The sequence below is a fragment of the Oryctolagus cuniculus genome, chromosome 10 (genome assembly GCF_964237555.1).
Source record: "Oryctolagus cuniculus chromosome 10, mOryCun1.1, whole genome shotgun sequence".
Taxonomy (NCBI): domain Eukaryota; kingdom Metazoa; phylum Chordata; class Mammalia; order Lagomorpha; family Leporidae; genus Oryctolagus; species Oryctolagus cuniculus.
The window spans coordinates 96625050-96650510 of NC_091441.1; the positions used below are offsets into that span (position 1 = coordinate 96625050).

Sequence of the window (25461 nt, forward strand, 5' to 3'; positions counted from 1 at the left end):
TGCCTCTCCTCTCTATGTGTAACTCTGACTCTCAAGTAAAAAATAAATAAATATTTTTTTAAATTTTTTAATTAAAAAAACTTTTTTTTTGACAGGCAGAGTGGACAGTGAGAGAGAGAGACAGAGAGAAAGGTCTTCCTTTGTGTTGGTTCACCCTCCAATGGCTGCTGCGGCCAGCGCACCGCGCTGATCCGATGGCAGGAGCCAGGTACTTCTCCTGGTCTCCCATGGGGTGCAGGGCCCAAGCACCTGGGCCATCCTCCACTGCACTTCCTGTCCACAGCAGAGAGCTGGCCTGGAAGAGGGGCAACCGGGACAGAATCTGGCGCCCCGACCGGGACTAGAACCCGGTGTGCCGGCGCCGCAAGGCGGAGGATTAGCCTAGTGAGCCGCGGCGCCGGCCAAAAAATAAATAAATCTTTTAAAAAAAAGTTGAATGTAATGCCAAGAGCACTTTACATGGTCACACAGCTTGGTTCCCGCATTCCCCTGTTCCTCACCATCCCCCAAATCACTACAGGAGAGGACCAGAGAGACTTCTCAGCTTGCCGTTTGTGGAAGGCACTCAGGTGTGCAAGCCTGAACATCATGTACACTCACACTCTTGCATGGACACGGGCTCCCAGCCCAAGGTGCTCCTTAATGAAGGCTGTGTGAATGCACACACACACACACACACACACACACGGACTTACTCTATCCTGAACATGACCCAGCAGCTGGACAAAAGCAGACACGTACCCCTACCCTATCCGAGTACACACGAACAGTGGCCTGGCCCTGGCGATGGCTCCTTCCAGCTCCCTGACAGGCAGCAAGAGTGGCAGGCAGATCTGCTGGGAGCACCCAGCCCAGATGAGCTCACAGGAAACTCTGACCTCAGCCTGTAGCCCAGCCCAGCTCAGTGGACCTGGCCAGCCTTCTCCAGCCAGCAGCCAGAGAGCCAGGAGGAACCAGGGGGAGCAGCAGACCCCAGCACAGCCCCTGCCCAGGCTTGGCTCCTTAGGGTGGGTGTGAGAGACAAACACAAGCTCATGCCTGAGCCCAGGCCAGCTGCTCACAACCTCTTGGTCAGCAGAGAGCAGGAGCTGGTTGGGGGCTGCTGCGTGCTCCTTCGTGGGCTGACACACGGAACAGTGTGTGTTTATGTGCGTGGGGTAACAGGTGCATGTGAGCATGAGTGTGCAGCCGTGAGGTGTGTGTGCCCACGAGGCCTTAGGGGTGCGTGGCCCACGGTGGGCATTCAGTAACAGCTGCAGCAAAAACCCAAGGTGCACTGGGCTGGTCTCTAGCCTGTGCATGGGCTAAGTGAGGCCCAAATCGGCAGGCAAGGAAGACATGGGGCCGCCCCTGCTGCCGCTCACCACAGGTCTGGGTCCCCCTGCCTGGGGCCTTGTGCTTTCCGGCAGGATAACCTAGAAACAGCTTGGGCACGAGTGCCAAGTGAGGGCAGGTAGGCAGAAATAAAGGAGGGGCAAGTACCCTGTGGGGATCAGGGCAGCCCAAGTGGCAAAAGGATGGCCAGCTGCTTAGGCACAAGACTCTGACACCAAGTCTGCCTCGGCCCTGGCCTCTCGGGGCTGTCACCCCCTCCTGCAGATGGAAAGCAGCCCCTCCTCTGCATCAGGCCGTCATGCTGATGACAGCTCCTGTGGGATGAGGGCCGGGAGGGGTCCCCTTGTCATCACCCCATCCTTCTCCCATGCACCTTCAGTGTCCATCCCAGCCACCCAATAGCCTGGGAAGAAGCCCTGGCTACTGACCCACTTCTCAGACAGGCAGACCCAACCTCCAGGAACACAAGCAACTCGGCCTGTGCTGCTCCTCACCACCTCCCACTGGCCCCTGACTGCCCGCAGGCTCTGTGGCTTCCGAGGAGACTGCCTCTGGGTGAGAGAAGCCTCAGCCGGGTGAGGCAGGACCCAGCCCCGCGGGCTGTCCCCCAGCTTTCCACGGTCACACTCAGAACAGCTGCTGCTCAGTCAGAAGCCACTGGAAGGAAACCACAACCACAACCACAGCAGGCCCGGGCCCCAGCCCTCAACCTACAGAGCCAGGCCGCAGTGCCATGAAGGCAGGGGATCCGTGGCCTTCGTGGGCTGCCACGGGCCACCCAGCAGTAACCCTGGGTCAGACTACCCTGTCCCGTGTCCTAGGACTAACACTGAGGGCAAGGGCCCTGGCCAGCTGCTCCTACCTCCTCTGCTCTCAACAGACCACTCCCAGGAGGAAGACAGCAGCTGCTTCCATCACTGTGTGACCCCAAGAGAGAGGTCATGGTCCTCTCCGGGCCACAGCCCTCTCCCCCACCCCCTCCTGTGAACAACAGGGCCAGAGCCTTTCCCCCTACCTTGCAGAGGCTCAACGGCAGGGGCAAGACGAGGGGGTGAAGCAGCAGCACAAGAACAAGGTGCGCCCACTATTTATAGCCCCCATGCAAATAGGCCCAGGCCCACAGGCCCCAAAGTGGGGCCACTGGCTCAGCCTTAGACTCACAGCCATTCTGTTCTGCCAGGCCACAGGACTCACAGGGGCCAGACCCCACACAGCCTCCATGGGGACTGGCTCCTTGGAGGCACCTGAGGCCGGCCAGGCTCTTCCCAGTGCTTGCGGGCTCCTAGCTTCCATTCCCTGGCTTCCTTGCTCCCCGGGAGCACAAAGCACAAAGGGTGTAGGTATGAACCTCAGTTCTGTCACACCTAGGAGGGACTGTCCTTTTCTGAGCTATCAGATTCACCTTGAAGTTGCACCCGCTCCCTGTACCTCTACGCAGGTCCCTAAACCGAGTGCCAGAGAAGCTAAGTGACTTGCCCAAGGTCAAGTGGCCAAGATGTGGTGGATCTAAACCCAGGCCTGCCTCTGACGTTGCCAGACAGATGGAGACAGATCTGTGTGCCAGGAGCAGGTCACACAGACACACACGTCAGGACAGAAAATGGATGTAAGGGCACTGGCAGCCAGGGACGCTGCTCCTGACCAGACTCTCTCCACCCACCCCCTCACCCTGGCGAGGCCCCAGCCTCACCTGGAGGACCCCACCCACCACCCCCCACTTTTTCAGAATGAGAATGGAACAGACCCCAGCTCCTGGTGCCCCAAACCTGGGGAGGGTGGGCTGTCCTGGATCCCAGGCCCCAGGAGGAGATACATGGGCCCTGCTCCCTACCCTGCCCTCAACCTGCAGCCCAGAAGCAGTGGCCAGGCCAGGCCACAGCGGGCAGGTCACCTCCTCTGGAACAAATGCAGGCCTGCCGCCGGCCAGTCCTTGGTCTTCCCAAGCTGACCACAGTGACTCCATGGTCACAGCCCCGAGGCACAGAGGCGGGCCCCCTACAGACAAACACGTGAGCCGCACATCACATGTGTGTTGGGGCTGGGTGGGAGACATGGCCTGAAGGGTACCACAGGGAACAGGAATGCATTTTCTTTCTTTGTTTCTTTCTTTTTAATAAAGACTGTGAGGGCTGGCATTGTGGCACAGCGGGTTAAGCTGCTGCTGGTGATGCTGGCATCCCACATGGGCGCCAGCAGTGTCCATGCTGCTACTTCAGATCTAGCTCCCTGCCAATGGTCTGGGAAGAACAGTGAAAGATGGCCCAAGTATATGGGCCCTGCTACCCACAGGGGAGACCCAGATGAAGCTCCTGGCTCCCAGTTCGGCTTGGCCCAGCCTTGGCTGTTGTGGCCATCTGGGGAATGAACCAGTAGATGGAAGATCTCTCTTTCCCTCTGTCTCTGTCTCTCTCTTTCTGTGTAACTCTGACTTTCAAATAAATAAACCTTAAAAAAAAAAAAGACAGGATATATGCATTTATTTATTTGCTTATTTATCTGAAAGGCAGACTAACAGAGAAAGAAAGATTGATCTTCCATCTGCTGCTGTTGTAGGCAGGCGTATAGGATAAAATCGATTACATTTGTGGGCTGAAAGACCATGCCTTCACCACGCTCCAGCCCCTACCTGATCACACCTGTGCGCCTACCTGCCAGTCAGACTAACTAACCACTCCCCTTTGGAAGTGGATTAAAGGCCTGGAGCACGGGTGGGCCTGGCCCTTCTCCCTCCCTGCTCTTGACCCCCTTGCTGCCCCGCCTTCGGCTGCTTTCCGGCCTGCATGCCCCTCCACCCGGCTGGCTTCGGGCCTACTCTCTGCTCAGTATGAATCCAGATTTCCCCTGTATTCTGAGATACGGCCCTCACTCTCCTATGCATTTCTCTCACTGAATAAAAAGCCTAAGAGCTTATCATGCTGCCTGGTTTATTTTTGCCAGTATTCAGAATATGTGGTAAGAACCCACACAGCTTATTAATTTTGGATTATTAACAAGCAAATCTGTAATCTTGCCACTCCCCTAAATGGCTGCAAAAGCCAGGGTTGGGCCAGGGGAAACCAGGAGCAAGGAACTCCAGGTCTCCCACACGGCTGGCAGGGTCCCAAGCACTTGGGCCATCTTCCTTTGCTTTCCCACATGCATTAGCAAGGAGGTGGACCTGTGTAGACCTGTGGGGGACTTGAACCAGAGCTCATACGGGATGCTGGTGTCACAAGAGGCAGTTTGACCCACTGTATCACAACATTAGCACCCGGTAATATATTTTCTAATGTCCCTACACCATGTGTAACTTATTTAAAACAATTTTGTCAAAACTGAAAAAGAAAGTACAACACGCCCAAATGTCACCTATAGCTGGGCCTTCAGAGCCTGGTGCTCCCATCTCACAGTCCGTACCCTGCTTGGGGCGTGGCCCAGAGCAATGCATGAAGGCAGGTGACAGAGGCGCTGCTCAGCAGGCAGGGGGTGGGGGGTGCTCAGGAGGCAGCAGCAGGGCTGTGGCTGTGAGCTTGTGTCCCCATGGTCTGCCCAGAAGAGATCCAAGGGGGCCAGAGAGGGGCGTGTTTCACAACCCAGCAAAAGGGCTCAGTGAGCTCAGGAGATGGGGATGGGGCAGGGTACCAAGTCCCTTTCAACACCCCAACCCATGGCCCAGGCCCCAGCCACCAAGGACAAGGACTAGAAAACTCTGGTTTCAGGTCATGGCCAAGTCCGGAAGCACAGGATGCTCCCTCCACCTGCTCCTCCTCTGCAGGCTGGTACTCCAGCCAGGACTTCTCACCCCACACAGACCAACCACTGGCCAGGGACTCTCCTCCCACGACTTGCTGTTCCTCTCCACTCTCCTTCGCCAGCACCCCCTCCTCTCTGTCACTACCCCCAGTCCCTCCCCCAGCTGCAATTCTCCTAACTGCCACTGGCCTTGCAGAAAGCACCAGACTTCAGCCTGGCCCTGTCCTGCTCTGTCTGGTCGGTGCCTCACTCTCAAGCCCCTGTGTTTTGCAGACCTATTCTCTAACTCACAACATCCTCCTCAATTCCCAGTATCCTTCCTGGAGTTTAAAAGGCCAGCCCTGGGGGGATTCTTCCCAGGCCTCCAGGTGGGCTTGGGCAGGCAGTTGAGGCCCTGGGCTGGCTGGCTGGCGGCCCTCTCTGTTGGGGCTGCATATCTGACTCTCCAGGGGCCCGGCCCAGGTAGCACAAGCACAGGACTCCAGTGATGATTGGGATCCCCTTCCAGGAGAGCACACACGGCAATGGAAATGCGATGCTGCACACATCCCAGCCCCAGGTCTCTCCTGGCCCTCCCTGGGCCCAGCCAGTGAACACCACAGCGACGAGACACCCCAGGTCCACGGGACTCACAGCCTGCTGGGGGACAGCCCCTTGAACACGTAATCACCCCAGGGGCTGGGGTGGATGAGGGGCCTTCAGTCTGGGATCGGAAGGGATGTCAAAGCCCAAAGCCCAGGCCAGGCACAGGCCTTGAGTCAGCAGCCAGCCCTGAGGCTCAGCCAGAGGGTGGGCTCCAGGTCCTCGGAGGGAGGGACAAAGGCCCCTTCATGGCAACCCGTGCCTGTGAGCACAAGGGGGCCCCTGTGAGGAGCCGGGGCTGAGGGCACATGCAGGCCTCTCCAAGAATAATCACATACGTGTGCAGGCATGGGCATGCTGCAGCCCAGACACAGTAACACAGTAGGGGCCCCATCTGAAGGTGCACACGCACACACTCACACACAAAAGGGACACCCCCCCCCAACTCACACACAAACACAACCCATTCACCAGCTCCACAGACACCCAAGCCCCACAGACTGTACCTGGCCACACAGGAGCCACGTGCACATGGGATACCACGCACTGGAATGCACACACGAGCACAGAGACGAACACAGCAGTCTGGAAGGATCTCCCACGCCTGCCTGCCTGGACTCTGGCACCAAAAAAGTCCAAATGCAGCTTTTTCTACTGCAGCCTCCAGGGTGGGGTGAGAGGAGGAGGGACAGGAGGGCAGCTGGGAGCCTCCCACCTCCACCCCCCCCATCCCCACAGGCACCTCCCCCCAACCCCTGGTACAGAGCAAAGTCCAAAGTGTGTAAAGAAAGGAGTGGGCCAGGTCAGGCACATCACTGCCTGCAACGCCCTAAGGAGAAGCCAGCAAAGGCGATAACCAGGCTGCAGGGCACGGGTCTGGAGCACAGGAGGGAAGGCTGGGACCTGCGCAGGTCAGGGCAGTCACGCTGGGCACTGCACACATGGCCTCCATGGGCTCCAGGCTCACTGTGCAGAGGCTACCAGAAAGGCAGCAAGCCAGCTAAAACCACACAGATGACGGGGTAGATCCAGAGTTGGGGGAAGAGAGCCTCCATGGGCTCGGGCTCAGGCTGGGCAGGGCAGGCACACGCAGGTGGGAGCAGCTCCTCCAGCAGCCCCTCCTCCCCAAACGAGGGTCCCAAGCCCACCCCGTAGCCTTTCTCGCTTCCGCAGAGTCCCCGTGTGTGGACGTTTTGAATATTTGCGTCCCTAAACTCAGGAACCTGCTCCCCCAAGTCTTGTGTTAATGGCATTGAGGCAGCAGCAGTCTTCTGGGGTGGGAAGCGACCGGATTGGGTTAGGCTGGGAGGGTGGAGCAGCCGTGGTTGAATCCCAGTGGCTTTATAAGAAACCACAGAGACACAGAGAAGCGCGCGACCTGTCTTGACGCTGCAGCACCTCGGACTGCACCCGCAGGAGGGCCCGGTGAGCCATTAGGTCCCACACCTCCAGAACCGGAAGCCCAAAGAAACCTCCTTTCAGGTAGGCTGCCGCGGCACTCGGTTACAGCAACAAGAAGCTGCCTCACTGTTAACAACAGAAACGTCTGTTTTGTGTTTGGGAGAATGCAAGGTGGCCACCTTAAGCATTTTGCCTCCCCAGTTCAGGGACCTCAGGAGTGCTGGGAGACAGGTAGCCCATCCTGTGTGGTGCGCCCTCCCATGGCGGCTCACACAGAGAGGGACTAGGGCAGCTCAGGCTTGAGTGCCTGCACAGGTCTCATTCCTGTCTGGCGTCCTGCATGCCTGCAAACTTGGCCAAGCCACGCAGGTGTACTGAGCCCAAGGCCTGGCCTGGAGGCGGTGACAACACACAGTAGCCATCCCCATCAGCCTTGTCCCTGAGGTCACTCTCGCACACCTGGCGCATCTCCAGCTGTCCCTGGGCAACCGCAGAGGCCTCCACACCTCCTAGCTTCGTGGGAAAGGAGGCTGTGCAGAGCGGGGCCGGAGACTGTCCATCTCTGGGCCTCAGCCCCCAGTCTTGACCACAGAGACCTCTACGCCTTCCCAGGCCTGCTGCTGCAGAGCCCGCGATATCCCTCCAGCTCCCCTAGCTGGGCCCCACAGCCCACACCACACGGACACCTGATCCGGCTGCTCCGCTGTGCCTGTTTACCCAACACGGCCACAGACATGATCCAAAGCTTCCGGGGCTGCTGTGATAACAGCGGCTCAGCCACCACAAGCCTGCCCTCCTGGTGCCCGGGCAGGTGCCTCCGAGGGACAGCCACCCTGGCCCTTTACCTGGGGTCACTCACGTTCCCCAGGGAGGGCCTCTGAGCCGTCTCCACCCACCCTAGGCTTGGCTCACAGGTCTCCCCCTTCAGCCCAGGCTCGTGGCCCCACCTGCCTCCCTGATGTCACCAACTGAAGGGCTGCAGGAGCCTCTGAGCTGCTGCCCACACCAGCCTGCTGAGGCTTCCGAGCGCTCCTCACCTCGCAGGACTGCCGCGCCCACCCTGCTGTCACTCCATGCACCGGGGCATCCTGTCCTCGCCTGCCCGCCCCCGTGGCCCTGCTGTCACATCTGCCTCCTTGGGTCCTCTCTGCTCTACCTCTGCCCAGCCTGCTTCTGCTGCAGCCACCAGAAGGGGCTCTGGAGATGGTAAATCAGCACCGGGCACCCCCTGCTAAGCCCCCAGTGCGTCCCCTGGCTCCTCTGGAAAGCCCAGACTCCCGCCCGGCCAGCCTAGCCAGCCTTGCCCTGCCTCCCTGCCCTCAGCAGCTGTCTTCCCCTCACTCCTGCCCCGGCCACGACCAGCCTTTTCAGTTCCCTGAGCAGCCAAGTTCCTTCCTGCTTCCGAGCCGTGGCACTTGCTGTTCCGTCTTCCTGCCCCCACACGGTGGCTCCTTCCCATCAGTCAGGGCTCACGTGGACACCCCCTGATCCGACCATTTCACAGATGAGGCAACCGAGGTTCAGAGTGGTCCCGTCCTGGGCTCGAGGGTACACAGCCAGCAGATACCAAGCAAGGAGTCAAAGTCTGTCTGAAGCCTGCCTGTGCAAACCCTGCTCCCAAATCTTCAGGATTCATGCTCGGAGCCTCCTGAGCCCCAAACAGCAAAGTCCAAAGCTCAGCCCAACCCTCCCAGGGCTGACATTGTGAGTCCCTGGCACTGGCAGGCCTGGCCACCAGCTGCTGCATGTCAAGGAAGTACGGGGGGAAGGGGAGAGGGGGGTGGGTTTCTACTCCCCTGCTCGCCCAGCTCCCATCAGCCCTGGATGCCCGCCCCCTTCCCCAGCCCAAAGACTGACTCCAGGGGTCCCAGGGTAGGCAGGCTGGCAGGAAGGCTTCCCATCCACCCCCTCATGCCCCAGCCAATCCTCCAAGCCCAAGGTCCTGCAGGGGGCCAGCGCAGGGGAGGGGCCCGGAGGAGCCTGCCTTTTCATTTCCCACACCCATTTGTCCCAACATCTATTTTTCTCCCTTTGAAAGGGAGTGAGGAGGAGACGAGCAGGAGCAAGCTGGGCTGCTGAGTGGGCACAGCTGCTCCAGGCTGGCACTTCTTCCTCGGAGGACATGGGACCTATTGAACCAACGGAGCCTGGCCCAGTCCCTGGCACTGCCCAGAGAGGATGAGGGTACAGGGACCTGGCTTCCCAGCCAGGCTCTGCAGCCACCTGGCCCCGTGGCGCTGGGCCTGTGCCAGCCCACCAGACAATAACACACCCCCCCGGCTAGTACCACTCACTGTTGCCATGAACAGTTCCCCTCAGCCCACCCGGACACCATGCCAACCAGCCTCTTGGCACACACTAGCTGTTGCTTCTGGCACCCCCTCACCAAGGCAGATGCTTATCACGACCTCTTTAGTCAGGTGGGAAAACCGGGGCACTGGGCATCAAAGCCGCCGTCCCAGCTCATTCCTACAGCTGCCTGGAGTTGCTCAAGCCCCGAGAGGCGGCGCAGCCACCACCACTCCCAAGGGGGCTGTGCCTGCCCCAGCTCACAGCATGGGACGAGCCCGGGTCGTGGGGTCCACGGCGCTCTCTGGCCTACCCCTCTCCTGCAGCACCCAGCGAAGTCTGGTCAGTCGGCCAAAGCCACTGGCCAGATGCTGCTGCCCTCCGCAGACAAGGCGGGGGCGGGGCAGGCTGGGCTGGAGGGCTGGTCAGCCCCACTCAGAAACCACTTCCTGGGCAGCGCGGAGGAAGTGAGCGTCCGGAAACACCCGGGACAGATGCCTGTCCCTGGGGCCCAGGCCTTGGCAAGTAGACAGATGGTCCCAGCACAAGAGGATCCCGCCTGCCTCCCAGCACCTCCCACCCCCCGAGCCCCGCAACTGCTCTCTCCAGCCAGGGCTGCTGCCAGGCACAGAGCTGCCAGAGGACCCCTAGCAGCCTGTGAGCGCCTTGGCCTGTGAACCTAGAGCCCACTTCCTCCTCTGTGGCAGCAGCCATAATACACTGCCCGTGCAGGCACAGCTGGCATGGTCCCTCCCCCATACCCGTACCCCTCCCCCCAATCTCCTCTGCCAAGTCCTGGTCAGCCGGGGGCCTGCCCCAGGTGGACAGGCCAGCTGTTACAAGCCTCGCAGTGTGGGCCAGCCCCCCTGAGGCCCCCGTGATCACGACTGTACCAGGAATCTCACTTTCGGGTCCTGATCCCGAGTGGCCCAGTGCAGTGCGTGGGCAGGCCCCTGAGTGCACGTGATCGTGCCTGTGGCTGGGTGCCCACATGTGAACACCTGTGTGCTGCCCCCGTGCAGTGTGTGCGCAGACACCTGGAGTCTGGGGGCGTGCAGCCCAGTGAAGCCTGCTTCCTCTGTCCCTGTGTGAGCACATGTACATCTAGGCAGGCTAGGTGCTGCGGGGCCAAGGCTAACTGAACTCCTTTCGGGACAAGGCTGAGTGATGCAGGGGAGCTGGCCCCACCCCCACCCTCAACAGTCAGGCAGGCATGAAGGTAAGGCAAGTAAACAGAAGACCCAGCGAAGCCCCGGGCCACATTCTGCCCTGGTTCCCACCCCAGGATATAGGGCCCTGATCCCCTCACCATCCCTAAAGTCAGGCCCAGCGAGCCCAGCCCTCAAAGGTCTATTCACAAGATGAACAGGTGCCTGGCAGCCAGCAGGGGTGGGAGTGGGGGGACACCTGGAGGAAAGACTGTCCTGGCCATCCCCACTGCAGGCACTCTCCAGGTTCCAGGAGCCCTCAGCCCTGGGGACCTGGACACCTGTACAGGAACTCAGTATTGCTTGCATTGCAACAGGGGCTAACAAGGCCAGGATGGCTTTCCAGCTTCCAGCTTCAGCTTCCTGAGAGCCCTGGAGGCTGGGGACATGGAGGGGGGGAGAAATCTATGGAAGACAGCTCGGCTGTGCCATTCCCACTCAGTGTCCAGCCACTGTGGGAGCACAGCATGAGCCTTGGCTTCCTCCTGCGATGATGAGCAGGGTGTGAGGCCATGGAGAACTGACCCATTACCTGTCCCTGGGCTCACACACCGCTTCTCTTAACTGGCCAAAAACCTGCTGCCATTCCTTTCCCCAGAGTACTAGGGGCCCAGACTTCTGAGCTCTGAACCCAAAGGTTTCCCCTGGCCAGAGCAGCGATCCCCTCCCAGGCAGGGCAAACAGGGCCTCCTCTTGGCACCGGATCAAGCACTCTGCACATGTGTCCCATGCCCCCACCTAGTCCCCCACAGTGGAAGGGAGGAGCCCAAAAAGGAGCCACCCCCACACGCTGCCCATCAGTTGGGGGGAACGCAGTCCTACCTGGCGCTCCCAGCTCCCAAATGTCTTAGTTCTGGTTCCCGCTGCCACACACGAACCACCAGGGGAAGCAGGCTGGCAGCCCTCCGTGGGCCAGTAGAGGCAGACCTGCAGGACAGGTGAAAACAGCTGACAAGAGGCACTGTCAACTAGGCTCTCCCCATCAGCCAGCCCCAGCATGGCCGACACAGGCCCATCCTGGCTCTCAGGCCGCAGGTCTTTCTGGACTCGGTTTTCTCTTCTATGAAATGGGATGCTAGGCCCAACCTTCTCTGGGTACCAGCTAGTTACACGCCCACTCCAGGTTAGGGCTGGAACACTGTGTCCCTGCCCTAGGCTGGTGAGGAGGCCAGGAGACACAGCCGAAGCTGTTCCTAGCCCTCCTGACTGCGGGAGGCAGCCCTGCAGGTTTTGGAGTCCTTGGTTGCAATCGGGCACCACCACTCCGTGGTCAGGGACAATTCCTCTGAGCCTGTGTTTGAAATGGAGAAACTATTAGCACCCCTGTAATGACGATCTGAGGCTCTAATGACGTGGCATGCCCGATCCCGTGCTGGACTCACAAAGTGCCAAAGCGGGGCTGGGCATCTGGCACAGTGATTAAGTCACCACTGGCAACGCCGGCAACCCGTATCAGAGTGCATGGTTCGAGTCCTCACTCCTCTGCTTCCAATCCAGCTTCTTACAAATGTGCAGCCTGGGAGGCAGCAGGTAAGGGCCCAAGTCCTTGGGTCCCTGCCACCTGTGTGGGAAACCCAGAGTGGTTCTGGGCTCCTATTGTAGTGTGGTCCACTCTGGCTCAGCCCTGGCTATTTGAGATGCAAGGCAGTGGATGGAAGAACTCTCTCTGTCTCTCTCTTTCTCTCCCTTTAAAATAAAAATAAAAATTTTAAGGGGCCAGCACTGCGGTACAGCAGGTTAAAGCTCCAGCCTGCAGTGCTGGCATCCCATATGGGTGCCAGTTTGGGTCCCAGCCGCTCCACTGCCGATCCAGCTCATTACTTACGGCCCGGGAAAGCATCGGAGGATGGCCCAAGTGTTTGGGCCCCTGCATCCACGTAGGAGACCTAGAATAAGCTCCTGACTCCTAGCTTTAGATCGGCCAAGCTCCGGCTGTTGTGGCCATTTGGGGGAGTGAACCAGCAGATGGAAGACCTTTCTCTCTCTGTCTCTCCCTCTCTCTGTAACTCTTTCAAATAAATAAAACAAATCTTTAAAAAAAAATTTTGATAAACGTAGCTCTGGCCATATGTTTAAAAATGAACAGTAACTCTTTATTACTTATTTAGTACCTTACAACCAAAGTAATATGGGAACTGGGTGGTTCTCACTTTATTATCTTGCCCATTATAAAGCTGAAAAAACTGAGCCTGGAGCTACTATCCTAGAAGGAAGGAATGGCGAAGACAGAAAAGCGCCCTGGGTCTCCTGGCTGAAAGGCTGAGCACATCTTCTGCAGGCCAGATCTCCACAAAGACTCCCCACCCCAGAGGGCAGCCCCCACCCTGCTGGAGGCCTCAGCACTACCCCTGGGGGGGCAGAAGTACCGTAGGGCATTATCTTTTTGTCTGTGCTTTAAATTATTTCTAATTTTAATTTAAACTCTAATTAGCTGTGCCAGCTAAATGATGTCAGCGCCCTGCACACAGCCAAACCACCTCCCAGCACCCTCCCCCCATCACTGCTGGGGCAGGGGCTGGTGAGGCAGGGGCCATCCTGCAGGCAGAACAGAACCCCATACTCCCTTGGCAGGCAGCTCCCTCCCCAGGGATGGGCAGGAAATTAGGTCGGGGACTATCTGGGCTTTCATTAGCCCCAGCTCCCGGACCAATGGGGACCACAGGGCTGGGGCGGTCACCAGGTGAGATTTAGCAAGTGCTACACCCCCGCTGTGGGGTGCGCCCTGGGACCTGTAGCTGTCCCAGCTCTCTGCGTGCTGCAGAGACGGACACTAAGCTGGGGAGAGGCCTGGCTTGGGTCTCCTGCTCTGAATGAGTACAGCAAGGGCTCAGCCGCGTCCTTCTGAGGCTTGGGGACTGCACTACAAACCCCGAGACTTGCCTGGGGCCTTCTATACCGCCCCAGGAGCCAGGGCTGCTCCCATGTGCAGCCTGTACACACACACACACACACACACACACTCAAGGCCACCCCCAGGCTCACACGCTGAGGCTCTCACCTTGCCTCCTCGCACTGTCACCACACACCTTGTCACACCCCCTCCTGTCGCTGGTACCCACGCCCAGCCACTCTCAGTCCCCCCGAGTCGGTCACTCCCCAAGCACACGTGTGCAGCTTCCTGCAGACTCTGAGTGTCCCCCCAGTCATCAGCTCCCATACCACCCCACGCAGCCCTGTCACACGTATGCCTCACATCACCACGCTGCCAGGAACGGCGGCCCAGCCACCTCCACATCACACACACAGGCACAGCCGCCCTCTGCCGGCCTGTCCTCCACACCCCAGCTCTGTCCACAGCAGGAAGGAGGAAACCCAAGGGACCAGTCCCCTCCCTTGGTGACCAGGTCAGCCTGGGCACGGCAGCTCTGTGGCAGAGGGAGAGGAAGAGCCACACGTGAGTGCACACACACACGCACACTCTCACACAGGAGCGGGGCAGGCCGGCACCCCAACACCAGGCTCTCCCACAACTAGCACATCTAACACACTCTCATGGCCAGGGGGTCCCCATGACACATGGGGTGTTGCAACACACGACTGCCAGACACACACTGACCCCAACACAAGACACACACTGTGACAAAGACAGCGTGGACCTCCCAAGGAGGCAGAGATTCACCACACACGCCCACACCCTGATGCAGGCAACAGCGAGCGAGCGCAGAGACAAGGGTTCAGGCCTAGGGGTAACTATGGGAGGGCAGAGAAGTGACCGGGTTAAGTGGGATGCTCAGTGGGGCTCTCCCCTCCCCAGAGATGGAGCCCAGAGGTGGGGGCAGTCCTCACCTCCTTCATCCACCTCCTCCCCTCAGCGGGCTGGGGCCCCCCAAGGGGAGTGGCGTCTGGGTTGGGGGGCGGGGACCGACCTCACCAGGCCCGGGCCACCAGAAGAGGGGGCTCAAAGGGGCGAAGGGTCTGGACGGGCAGGGGGCCCGGGGGTGAAAGGAGGGGGAGGGGTCGCCCCACCCGAAGCCTGCAGGAGACAGACACTGCGGCGATCACTCGCGCCGGCGCCAGGAGGCGGCGCCGCGGGTCGCGCCGGCCCCGGGACCCAGCAGCGGGAGGGGAAGCCCGGCGGGTGGCCCGGCTTCGGCCCCCGGGCGGGCAAGATCGAGGGGGCGGCCTGGAGGGCCGGGGGACGGACCGACGCCCGGAGGAGCCGGGCACACCCGCGGGTGGAGGCCGGGAGCCGTCCGCGGCGGGACCTTCGCCGGCCACAGCTCAGTTTCTCAGCTTCAGAAACGGGAACCGGAGCGCGGAGGAGAGGGAGGGGCGGCGCGTCCCGGAGCAGCCCGGATCCCTCGCCCGGCCGGGCTCTCACTCACCTCTTGAGGGGCGCTGGCGCCAGGGGTCTTGGCGCCGGGCTCTGGCTCCCGGGCGCGCCTGGACGGAGTCGGAGCGGGCTCGGCGCGGGACGGCCCGGGTCTCGGCGCGGACCGAGGGACGCCGAGGGTCGCTCCGGGAGCCGGCGCTCTGCCGCCACCTCCCGTATCCGCGCCGAGGCACACGGAAGTGCGAGGGGCGGGGCGGGGCGACCTCACCCAGGTGCCGGCCTGGCCCCGCCCCCCGAAGTCCACGCCCCGAGAGGCCCCGCCCCGTGCGAGGCCCCGCCACGGGAGCCCGCGGGGCGCGGGTCGCTTGGAGTCCTGCCCTCGCCGTCCTCTGGGGCCCGCCGCGGCCCGAGTTTCGCCGCCAGCACGCACGTCGGCCCCCCGACTGAGGAGGACACGGAGGTCCGTGGTGGTCATACCACGCCCCGGCCGGGAGGCGCCCGCGGGGGTTCCCCGGGTCCGCACGCCCACGCCCGGGACTCCCCACCGATCAGCTGGCCCGCCTTGTCTGGCCTCGCTCCTTCCCTTGCTGCTGGCTACAGCGCGGACACGGCCGGGATCAGAGCCCGCCGCCAGGCCTGCCGGCCCAGCACTGTCCTGCCCTGCCCTAAAGACCGAGCTGGGAGGACTCCAGGACAAGGCTGTGCCGCTGCCCTTTCTGCTTGTCGGATATCTGAGGAGCTGCCCCTGCCCCGACTCCCCGCCTCCCGCTTTGCTGCCCCCACCCTCCGGAGCTGCCCATTGGCCTTGGCAGGCCTCTGAGCGTCCTTCTCACACGTGGAACTCGGATGTCAGCTGTAACTCACCCGTTCCTTCATTCATTCACCAAGTGTCCCCTGGCCCCAAAGCCTGGGGGCCAGCTGGGGTCCAAGAAGTCCATTCTCCTGAAATGTCGCTTCCCAGCGGCAAGAAGGAGAGTTCCAGGTTCCTGGGCTCTGGGCGGGCACCACCATCACCTTGAGGGAATGGCCAGAGTCCCGACAGCCCATGCGGCTGAGGCCTGAGGGATGGACGAGCGGGACAAGTCCTTGAAGAGGCCTGAGCTGAGCAAGGGGCCTGTGGCAGAGGCAGGCTGGGCCAGGGCTTTGAGCTTCTTAAGGTGCAGTGGGAGAGTGGTGAGTGACAAGCTCAAGTGTGCTCCTGAAGGGATGAGCGGGGGCAGAGAGGGGGAGATGGGATGGCAGTGGAGGGGCTGGCTCCTTGTTCAGGGGGGAGGAACCTGGGTTGAGGTTGTGGAGGAGGGACAGGGAGAAGAGGCCAGACCAGGTGGGTTGCAGGGTTGTCAGGAGCGGGTTGTCCACTGAGACTTCCAGGGATGGATAGCACTGGCAGAGACATGGAACTCAATCCCATTTCAAGTGCAAAGAGGGGGGGTCTGGGCTGGAGAGAGAAAGAGCACAGTGACCCCTCCGGCCAGAGAGAGAGGGTGGGGGAGGCTCTGCTAGCCAGTTTGCAAACCAGTCAGTGTCTGGGTTCCCAGCCCTGAGGACTGCCCCCCAGCCCCTATGGAGGTTGGCTCTCTCCACCAAGCTGGACCCTCTAGCCACACTGTACTCCACTCAGGTCACTGCCTTGGAAAATGCTCTTCGCATTTCACATCCACGCCACATCTCTACCTGTGTTGGCTGGGTCCCCAACATCCAGTTATAATCTGTGGCCCTCCCCCAAGCGGAGGGCCCGTATTCACCAGCATGTCCTGCGTCCTGGTCGTGTCCCACCCACCTGCCATGCCGCCTGACTTCCCTGCGGTCGGGCTGAAGAAAAGGGTGCCCAAGGTGAGCTTCAGGTAACGTGCCCACCTGGGATCAGGTTTCCTTTCTGGCTTTTCTTCCAGGTCCACAGTAACCAACTGAGCCGCTCCCTCAACATCAACAATAGGCCTGCCTGTGCCAGGCACTGCGGGGGAGGACTGACCCTTGGGGAGCTCCAGGCCTGGCCGCCAGACCTGTGTGCCCACACCCTGCGGCTTACCATGGAAAAGGGAAATGAAAAATAATGGCTGTCCTTGATGGGGCGGGCTCTGTGCTGGGTGCTGGGGCCTACAGTCTGAGCAGGCCTCCACACCCCAATGGATGGGGGGCAGCCGTGGGGCCCATGCGGGTGATGAGCAAAAAAGAGACTTGGAGAAAGGTGGAGCCACTTGCCTCAGAGTACACGGCTAACAAATGCCAGAGGCCAACTTCCGAACAAAGTCTGCCCGGCTCCAGAGTCCATGTTTCTGCAGGACTTCTTGGTTCTGGCGCTATCGACCCCGGGCCAGGTCATTCCCTGTTGTCGGCACTGTCCTGGGCACTGAAGGAAGCATCCCCGGCCTCTGCCTACCCGATGCCAGTGGCGCCCTTTTTAACTTGTCATAGACAATGAGATCTCCACACACCACCAAATGTCCCACAGGGGACAGAATTCCCCCCGTTGAGAACCACTCCTGGGGTTGTGAATAAGAATGTAGGTTAGACAACAGGAAGCATTTTCCTGGCCTTAAGGCTCAGACTCAGGAGCTCAGGGGCCAGATGTATGCAATGGTGTCATCCAATCTTTATCTGCTGGGCACTCCACGGGGAAGCACTGTGTACTCAGAGAGGCAGGAGGGTCAAGGCTGTGCTGACCATGCTGTAGCAAAGGCAGGGGACAGATACCCGTGTGCTTCCCTCCGAGAGAGGCCCTAGGGAGAATAGATGTGTGGGGTCCAGAGCAACCAGGCCAAGCTTAGCTGGAGCCCCCCACCCTCACCCTGCTTCCCCAGGCTGCTGGGTGGGCCAGGGCAAGGGCCACATGAACTGGCCTTTGTGTCCCCATAACCGATTGGTGCCAACTTAAGAAGGACCTACTGAGGCCTGGGGGCCAGCCTCAGCTGTGTCACATGCTACCCCTATGACCCTGGGCAGGGGACCACACCTCTCAGCCTCTGAGTCCTCACCCATAGAAAGGACTGATGACAGACTTACATTGAGGACTGAGATGTGATGCACAGGGCCCCAGCTGGGGCGGTCACCTGGACAGGACTTGGACCACACCGGCCAGGATTCCAGGCATGGTCCTCCTGCCAGGGCACAGAGATTTTAGCCTTGAAAGCCCTTGATGACCTCTCGTAACATGGCCTAAAATCCCCGAGCAGGGCTGGGCTCAGAGCCGCCTCCCAGCAGTGATACTTTCTTTTTCTCTTCTGTCAGCTCTGCAGCCAAGGAATTGGGCTAGGAGTGTCCTGGGCAGCATGGAGCCAGGCGGTTCCTGGGTGGGCTCCCTGGCATTTGTCCAGTGGAGAGCAAGTGTAGCCTCTGCCACTCCCAGTACCAGCCAAAGGTCGTCACCCCTGGCGGGCCCTCAGACCCCACCATGGGAGGTCCAGGACTCAGCCACACAACCTGAAAAAAGGCCTGGACCACCCTCTGTCCCCAAGGCCCACCCGGCCGAAGGCAGCATGGGGTCCTCCGCTTGATCCCTGCCAAGAAGTTGGTCTTTGCCTTGGCATCTCTGCCTCTTGCCCCGATCTGTCCCTGCCTCTCTGTGTTGTCATCTTGTCCCTGAAGCTTTGGCTGCCAGGGCCATCTGTGTCACAACCAGAACACTGGCCTGGCCAAGGCCGGGTGGGCTCAAGTTTCCGGCGCAGGTGACACAGGCCGGCATGGGTGGTGTACCTGGACGGCTACTGGGGACAGCAGAGCCCCAGGGGGTCCTGTTGCGGGTGGTGTGACGGGAAGGGCACTCAGGACATGCCCAGGCCCAGGCCACCAAGACTGTCATCTACAGGGGTTTCAGCCTCGGACATGACAAGCAAGGGCAGGCTCAGAGGGCTGAGGTCCACATGGCAGGGAGGTGCCAGGCCAGGCTCTGCCTCCCCTTCCTCAGCTGGAATGGCTATGACCACAGTGGGCACCTGGTGAGTGCACTGGGAGGAAGAGGCCAAGCTACCGAGGCGCCAGAGCCAGGTTCAAGCAATGCAGTTGTTACCAGGCCACGGAGAGAGCTGGGCAGGTCCTCCCCCGGTTCCTGCCTCAACAAAGCTGTGTTTGAGACTGGAGCCAGACTCAGGGGGGCAGACAAGGGGTAGGGGAGCCCGGGAGCTCAGGGCCAGGCTTCCCTGGGCTCTAACAGAGGTGTGCCACCCTGGACTGCCCCAGCCTCACACGACCCACCCTCCGCAGCACAGCCCCTGCTAGCCTGGGCCTGCCTTCTAGGATCTTCTGCCCCTGGCCCCCCAAGTACTGGTGGAGGCTCTGCTGGTCCAACTGCCCTCATCCCCCACGCAGCTCTGTTCTGCACGCGCCCCCCTACACACACACACACACACTAAGGGGAACACGGGCACCCACGACGGGGTGCGCCTCCTTGCCCGCAGGTGTCTCAGTTTCCCTCCACAGAGGACGGCTCAGCGAATCCAGTTTGGCCGAGGATCGATGGGGGTGGCTTGGAACTGAAGGGCAGCCCCTCGGGGTGGAGTGCAGTACGCACACGCCCATCCCCTCCCGGTTGGCCGCGCCCCCGCGGGCCTGAAGGCGGAGCGCTGGGACCCGCCGGCCCCGAGGCCCCGCCCCCAGCAGCCGTCGCTAGCCGGGAGGGAGGAGGCGCCCGCCCAGGCCCGTGACGCGGACGCGGCTATAAAAGCCCCGGCTCTATTCCCGGGACCTGCAGCAGCCTGGCGGTCAGACAGGACCCCGGCGCCAACGTCATCTCCTCGCTGTAGGTCGGCCCTGGAAAGTCAGCGGGACCTGGGGCACGGATAGCGCCACCGAGGGGTTGGGTGGTGAGGGTCGTGTCCCTAGCTGGTGAGGAATAGGGTGCTGGGTGGAAGTGAAAGGTGAGGTGGGCGGGTCACAGAAACATGGGAAGTGGACCCCTCCGCCAGTGTCTGGCCGGATGAAAAGTAGTCCATGTCCATTAAAGCAAATGAGGCCGCTAGGAGTCAGTGCAGGAGTCGTCGCACCACCTCCTACAGACTTGGCCCCCACACTGTCAGTGCGTGTTAGAAATTGTTCTACTGAGGCGCAATCAGGGCGGGCTTTCTGAAGGAGGCGGCTGTGAGGCCCTCAGAGACAAGGCAGAGCAGCCTGGGCCTCAGCACCCTGTAATCCTTGCCTTGGAACCAGCACTGTGGTGCAGGGGGATCCTGGGCCCCTGACCCAGACTTCACCCAAGGTTTGCCAACAAGTCTTGGCAGAGCCGTGAGCTGGGGGCAGTGGGCAACGGCAGGGAAGTGGTTGGGCCAGTTGGACCAGCAGAGCCTGCGCAAGGCGGCTGTGTGCCGGCAGCCTCCACCCCGAGTCCTCCAGAGGCTGAGAGGCCCTGGGGACTGGGACACTTCTACCAGCACCTCCCACGCTTCAAGGCTCCGCCCCTGCACAGGCTGTGCTCCCAACCCCCCCCCCCCCCACTGCCTTTGCTTGCAGCTAAGCCATTTAAGAGGAGCCCAGGTAAAACCGCCTACACCAGGAATCCACCAGAGCTAGCTGCTTCAGGTGAGCCCACCCAGACTCCACGCTGTCCCGGGCCTCTCCTGAAGCATGGACACCCCCGCCCCCACCCCATGGCAGAGCAGCAAGTGCCAGCCCTCTCTCTCGACCTCAGTATCCTCATCTGTGAAGTCCCCACCCCTCAGGGCTGCTCTGGGCAGAGATGAAAGTGGATGTGTTTGGCCAACACTAGAAACAGGCACTGCTCACGTCCATGGCTCCCCCAGGCCAGGAGCTCCCCTGGCAGAGACAAGCCTCACCCCCCAGTGCCCAGCAGCCTGCAGTGGGCAGAGCCAGGGGTGGGCAGGGGAGGAGCTTCCCGGGGAGGGTGAGTCTTACCCTCAACCTGCTGCCCACTCCACCACCTTCACATGCCACAGGCTTATGTGGGCACAGGCTCTGGCCATCTTGGCCACAGCTCCTAGGCAGGCAGCCAGGCCGCTGGGAAGGCCTGGGCTGGAGGAATGATGAGCCCACGGGGCCAGAAACACAGCCAGTTCCCTGGCCAGCCCCTCAGGGCCTGTGGGTACTGGGCACTTACACCAGGGCAGTGTGGGGTGAGGAGAAGGCTGGAATTTCTGAATAAGGAATGGAATTTGGGTCAAGGGCTGGGCTGGGCCCTCAGGTAGGGCTCAGGCTCACGGGAGCCCCTCACTCTGCCACCCCAGGCCAGCTCTAACACCTAGCCGTGCCCACCTTCCCCTGTGAGCGGGCCCTGGGACTGAGGTCATGCCTGCGGCACCACGTATCACAGGGGTCTCCAGGTGCGGACGAGGTCTGGATCCTGCTTGGGAGCCTTATGAAGAAAATGAAGTAGACTTGCACCTTGCCTTTGGGTTCACAGCCTAGAGGCCCGGAAAGTTCGTGCTGCCGGCTGCCCTCACTCCGTTACATCGATGGACTGTCCCCTGGGGTGGGAGGGCGACCTCCCTTATGCAGGCTGCTGGAGGCCTCTTGGGAGGGAGGGCTGGAAGGCTGAGGAGGGACCTCAGGGGGGAAGGGACTGTGGGGCTGTGTGAGTGTGTGTGTGTGTGTTTGTGTGTCAGGGTGCCAGCAGGTGTGTGTGCATGGCAGGGAGGTTGCACAGTGGAAACGCCCGATCTTCCCTCCTGTTCTTCAGGCCCCCTCCTTCTACACGGCCCACACCCAGCCATGGGATCCAGAGAAAAAGACCTCAGGAAAGCGCCCATTACCTCCCCCCCCCCCCGCCCCCACCCCCAGACTCTTGAAAGCGTGAGCTACAGCCAAACCCCAGCCACCTTGTGGGTGTGCATGGCATGGCCAGGGTACAAGGAAGGAAAAATGAACTTCTTCCCTCAGACAGAAGCCTTGCTGCAAGAGACAGGGTGAGAGGGGAGGGGCTTCTAGCCCCTGGGCTGGGGCCAGCGGGCCTGCACTGGGCAGCCTTCTGTCCCAGCACCCCCCTCCACACACACACACACAGCATCCCTTACCCCAACGAGGCCCCAGGTCACTGGAAAAGCTGACACAGGCCTGCTTGCTGCCTCAGTTTCCCCCTTTGGGCTTCCCAGTCCCTTCAATTGCCGCACTTCCAACATCCTTGCTGGGGGCCCATTGTCATCTGCAGTCTCCTGTGCTCAGACCACCACCTCCCAACCCTCAGCTCCTCTTCCTCCTCACAGCAGCTGCAGCTCTCAGAAAGGATCAGAACCCTCCCATTCCCTGGCCCTGGCGTGGACCTGGATCTCAGAACAAAGGCCCTGGTCTGCGGTGGCCATTAGGCCCAGCATGAAGGAGCCCCTGCCTCCCCTCTTGCTCCCAGTGCCCCAGCGCCCCAGCAGCAAGAAGAGGACAGCTTTCGTATTCTGCCAGACGGTACCCTACATCTCTTACCTCTGGGCCTGTGTCCATGCCAGTGCCTCAGTCTTTGGGTAGAAGCTTCTAGGAGCCTGGAGTTGTGTACAGAGGACTTTGGGCCATGTAAGCATCCCTGTCCCACCCTGAAATAACACAGTCAAAGTGACAGAACTGGCAGCCACCTGTCCGGTGCCCCCTGAGCCAGGCCAGGCTAGACTCTCTGAGGCGCTGCCCAGAGCCCCGTTTACAAATAAGGGAGCAGAATCCAGAGAAGGTAGGTGACTGACTCAAGGGCACACAGCTGAGCGGCTGAGCTGCCTGCAAGAAGGCTTGTCTCAGTGGCCCCCGGGGCGCCTGAGCTGGACCGCACACCCTGCAATACAACCTGTAAGGACAGGCCCTTCGCTTATGCATTCTCCTAGCTCACTCACCAGGCTCAGGCTCAGGCTTGGGAGCCCAGGGAGCTGGGCTACCCTGTGGCCTGGGAACCCTGCAGGCATTCAGAACAGAAGAGGGGACCCCTGGAGGGCAGTTCCTAGCCTTGAGGCAGGAGGGAGGCTCAGGCCAGGCTTCCTGTGGGCATAGGAAAGCAGGTGCCTGGCCTGACACCTCTAGAACTCTATCCCCTCCTCTGACATGGGCCAAAGTCCAGACAGCCATCTGGTCCCCCCAGGCAGGCCTGGCAGAATGGTGGCCCCTGTCCCAGTTCCCTGAGAAGTTGACTTGGCTCCCACCACTGCATCCATCCTTTGTCTAGGGAAGGGGCCGGGAACCCTCTGCAGGACATGTGGGCAAGGCCCAGGATACCACCTCAGTTCCCCACAATGACCTTCATGGTCTCCGGTGAGGATTGGCCCAAGGCTGTTCCCTCAGCTGTGGGACAGACCAGGATCCCTTCTGTGAGCTGGGTATAAGCAGTGAGATGATTTCCTCTTTGTGGCGCTTGTAGGAAGCTCCCAGTCAAGAGGTACAGAGGGGAGTGAGGCAGCTAGGAGCAGCAGGTCCTGATTCTTGCACCCTCCCAGGCATCCATGCCATCCTTGTGGCCATCAGACCCTGGTGCACACCTAGGAAGGAGGGCAAGGTGGGCTAGGGCAGCAGTGAGCTTCTCCTCACCTCCACCCTACCTGGCTCTCCTCTGTATACCTGGGGGTACTGACCTGATAGACATGGTGATTTGCCAGCCACAGACCCCAGAGGAGCCAAGACTAGAGCCAAGTTCATTGTTGTTTCCACCCTGCAGCCAAAGCATGAGTGCCCACTGTGTGCTCGGCCCTGTGCCAGGGCTGACAAAGCACCCCAAAGGTACCCTTGGAGCCGGGCTGGGAGGAGCCAGGTAGAAACCCTCAGTGGCCAGTGGAGGACAGAGAAGGCACTCCAGGCAGCAGCGTGAAGGTAGCGAGGCTGCTGTCTGTGGGGCTGATCCTTGGGGAAGGGTAGCTGCAGTGGTTATTGTTGGCAGGTACCCCAGCAGGTATCCCAGCAGGCCTTGGATAATACACAGACGTGGGCATGTGCTGAATGTAATGGGACAGGACGCCACGGCAAAGGCGTTTCCCACGTAGAAGCTGGAAGGAAGACCTGGAGGAAGGGCATTTCAGGCAGAGGAAACAGTAGGAACAGTAAGCCCAGAGGCCCACGGGCAGCTAGGAGAGCAATGTGTACCTTCCAATGAGTGACTAAGGCAGGTACAGACTTCATTCTTCATATTTTGCTTCTTGGGTCTGGTGGGGCCAATAGAGCAGGGACCAGAGTGCCCTGCTCCGTGCAGGTGAAGCCTGTGCCCAGTTCGAGGGTGAAAACTCAGAGCCCGGCCCCTCCTCCGGTCCGCAAGCCCAGCTTCCCTATCCGCAGGAGGGGCCTGTGGCTGATTGCAGCCTGCGGCAGGAGCCCATAATTTGCCCATGAGAAAGGGCTCACGTGATGAGTCCAGGGAGACGTTGCCACCAGTCTTGGCCTCTGACCTTTGCTCTGTGTGCTCAGGCAGCTCAGCCTTAATGACGGGCCACTGAGACCAACCACAGACGCGTGGGTGTGTAGGGCTCCGTGACCGCCTCAAAGAGCTGCCCTTCCTGCACTGGCAATTCTAGGCACTGTGCTGGGGATCTCTGGGCTCCCGTGGTTCCAGGAGCAGAGCCCCGGGATCCTGGGTCTTTGTTCCTTCCTTAGCTGCAGGATCAATTTCTTTTTTTTTTTTTTTAAAGATTTGTTTATTTGTCCAAAAGGCAGAATTACAGAAAGAGAGAGAGGAGAGAATCTTACCTGCTGGTTCACTCCCTAAATGGCTGCAACAGCTAGAGCTAGGCTGGTCCAAAGTCAGGAGCTAGGAGCTTCTTCTGGGTCTCTCATGTAGGTTGCAGGGGCCCAAGGCCTTGGGCCACCCTCTGCTGCTTTCCCAGGTGCATCAGCAGGGAGCTGGATCAGAAGTAGAGCAGCCAGGACTCAAACAGGTGCCTATATGGGATGCTGGTGTCACAGGCGGTAGCTTTACCTGCTGTGCCACAGCACCAGCCCCCAAGGTCAACTCTTGAGTGCCGTGCCATCTCCTATGGGTTGGGTACTCAGTAGGTGATCAGTGCACACTGGCTTTCCATGGCAACACCCCTGCACCCAGAGACAGCTCTCAGCAGTACCCGTTGAACACATGTTTGCTGGCTTCCCCAGCACCCTGGGCCTCTGTGTGGCCAGAGCCGGGGAGGGTTGGCTCCATGGCAGTCAAGCTGGGGGGAGTTGGCCTCTGGGCTCCCTGCCTTGGGGATCAGGTATAGCAGGCCAGAATGTGCACGTGAGAGCAGGGAGTAGCCGTCACGATTAAGCAGCTCAGGGCAGGCCTGCCTGTGGGTGGCTGTAAGCATGGGGCCTTCTCCCTGCCTGGGGCCTAATTCCTGGGGTCCCCGTCTCTCTCGTGGCATTATTGTACCAAGATGCATAAACACAACACGTGCCTGCTTGTGCCTGCAAGGCCTGGGGTGGGGTAGCAGAGTGGGACAGCCAGAGGATGGTCAGGTACACACCAGCAAGGGTGCGGAGGCCCCCTGCCTCCACATGACCCCCGTGGAAGTTGTGCCAGGTGGCGGGGGTGGGGGGGAAGGGGGCAGAGCACAGGAGGACAGGAATGGAAAGCCCACTGTTCCGCCCTGGCTTCTCCAGCCTGTGGTGTGCTGCTGCTGTCTTCACTGAGGCCTGGAGTACTCTCCAGTGCCCCCCCAGCCTCCGCCAGCCTCTCCAGAGCTGCTGCAGCCCCAGGGCCTGGGTCACAGGGGTCTTGAACTCTGGACTCTGTGCTCAGAGGTTAGCATGCTTGGAAAGCTCTCCTCC

The 25461-nt window shown here is 60.6% G+C and overlaps 1 protein-coding gene across 5 annotated transcripts in view; it reads right to left on the reverse strand.

Moving 5' to 3' along the window:
- The window catches only part of PRKCD (protein kinase C delta), a 29481-nt gene extending 14408 nt beyond the window's left edge, over positions 1-15073 (reverse strand). For 2 of the 5 annotated variants that reach the window (XM_070050715.1, XM_070050713.1), the window contains exons 1-3: positions 14873-15055; positions 11370-11474; positions 6156-6268 (exon numbers count right to left, since the gene is read on the reverse strand). The gene's annotated coding sequence lies outside the window, so the exon portion shown is untranslated. Of the gene's footprint in view, positions 1-6155; positions 6269-11369; positions 11475-14872 lie in introns of all 5 variants that reach the window. The other 3 variants (XM_070050712.1, XM_070050714.1, XM_070050716.1) reach the window with 3 other exon arrangements.
- Positions 15074-25461: the final 10388 nt, after the last annotated feature.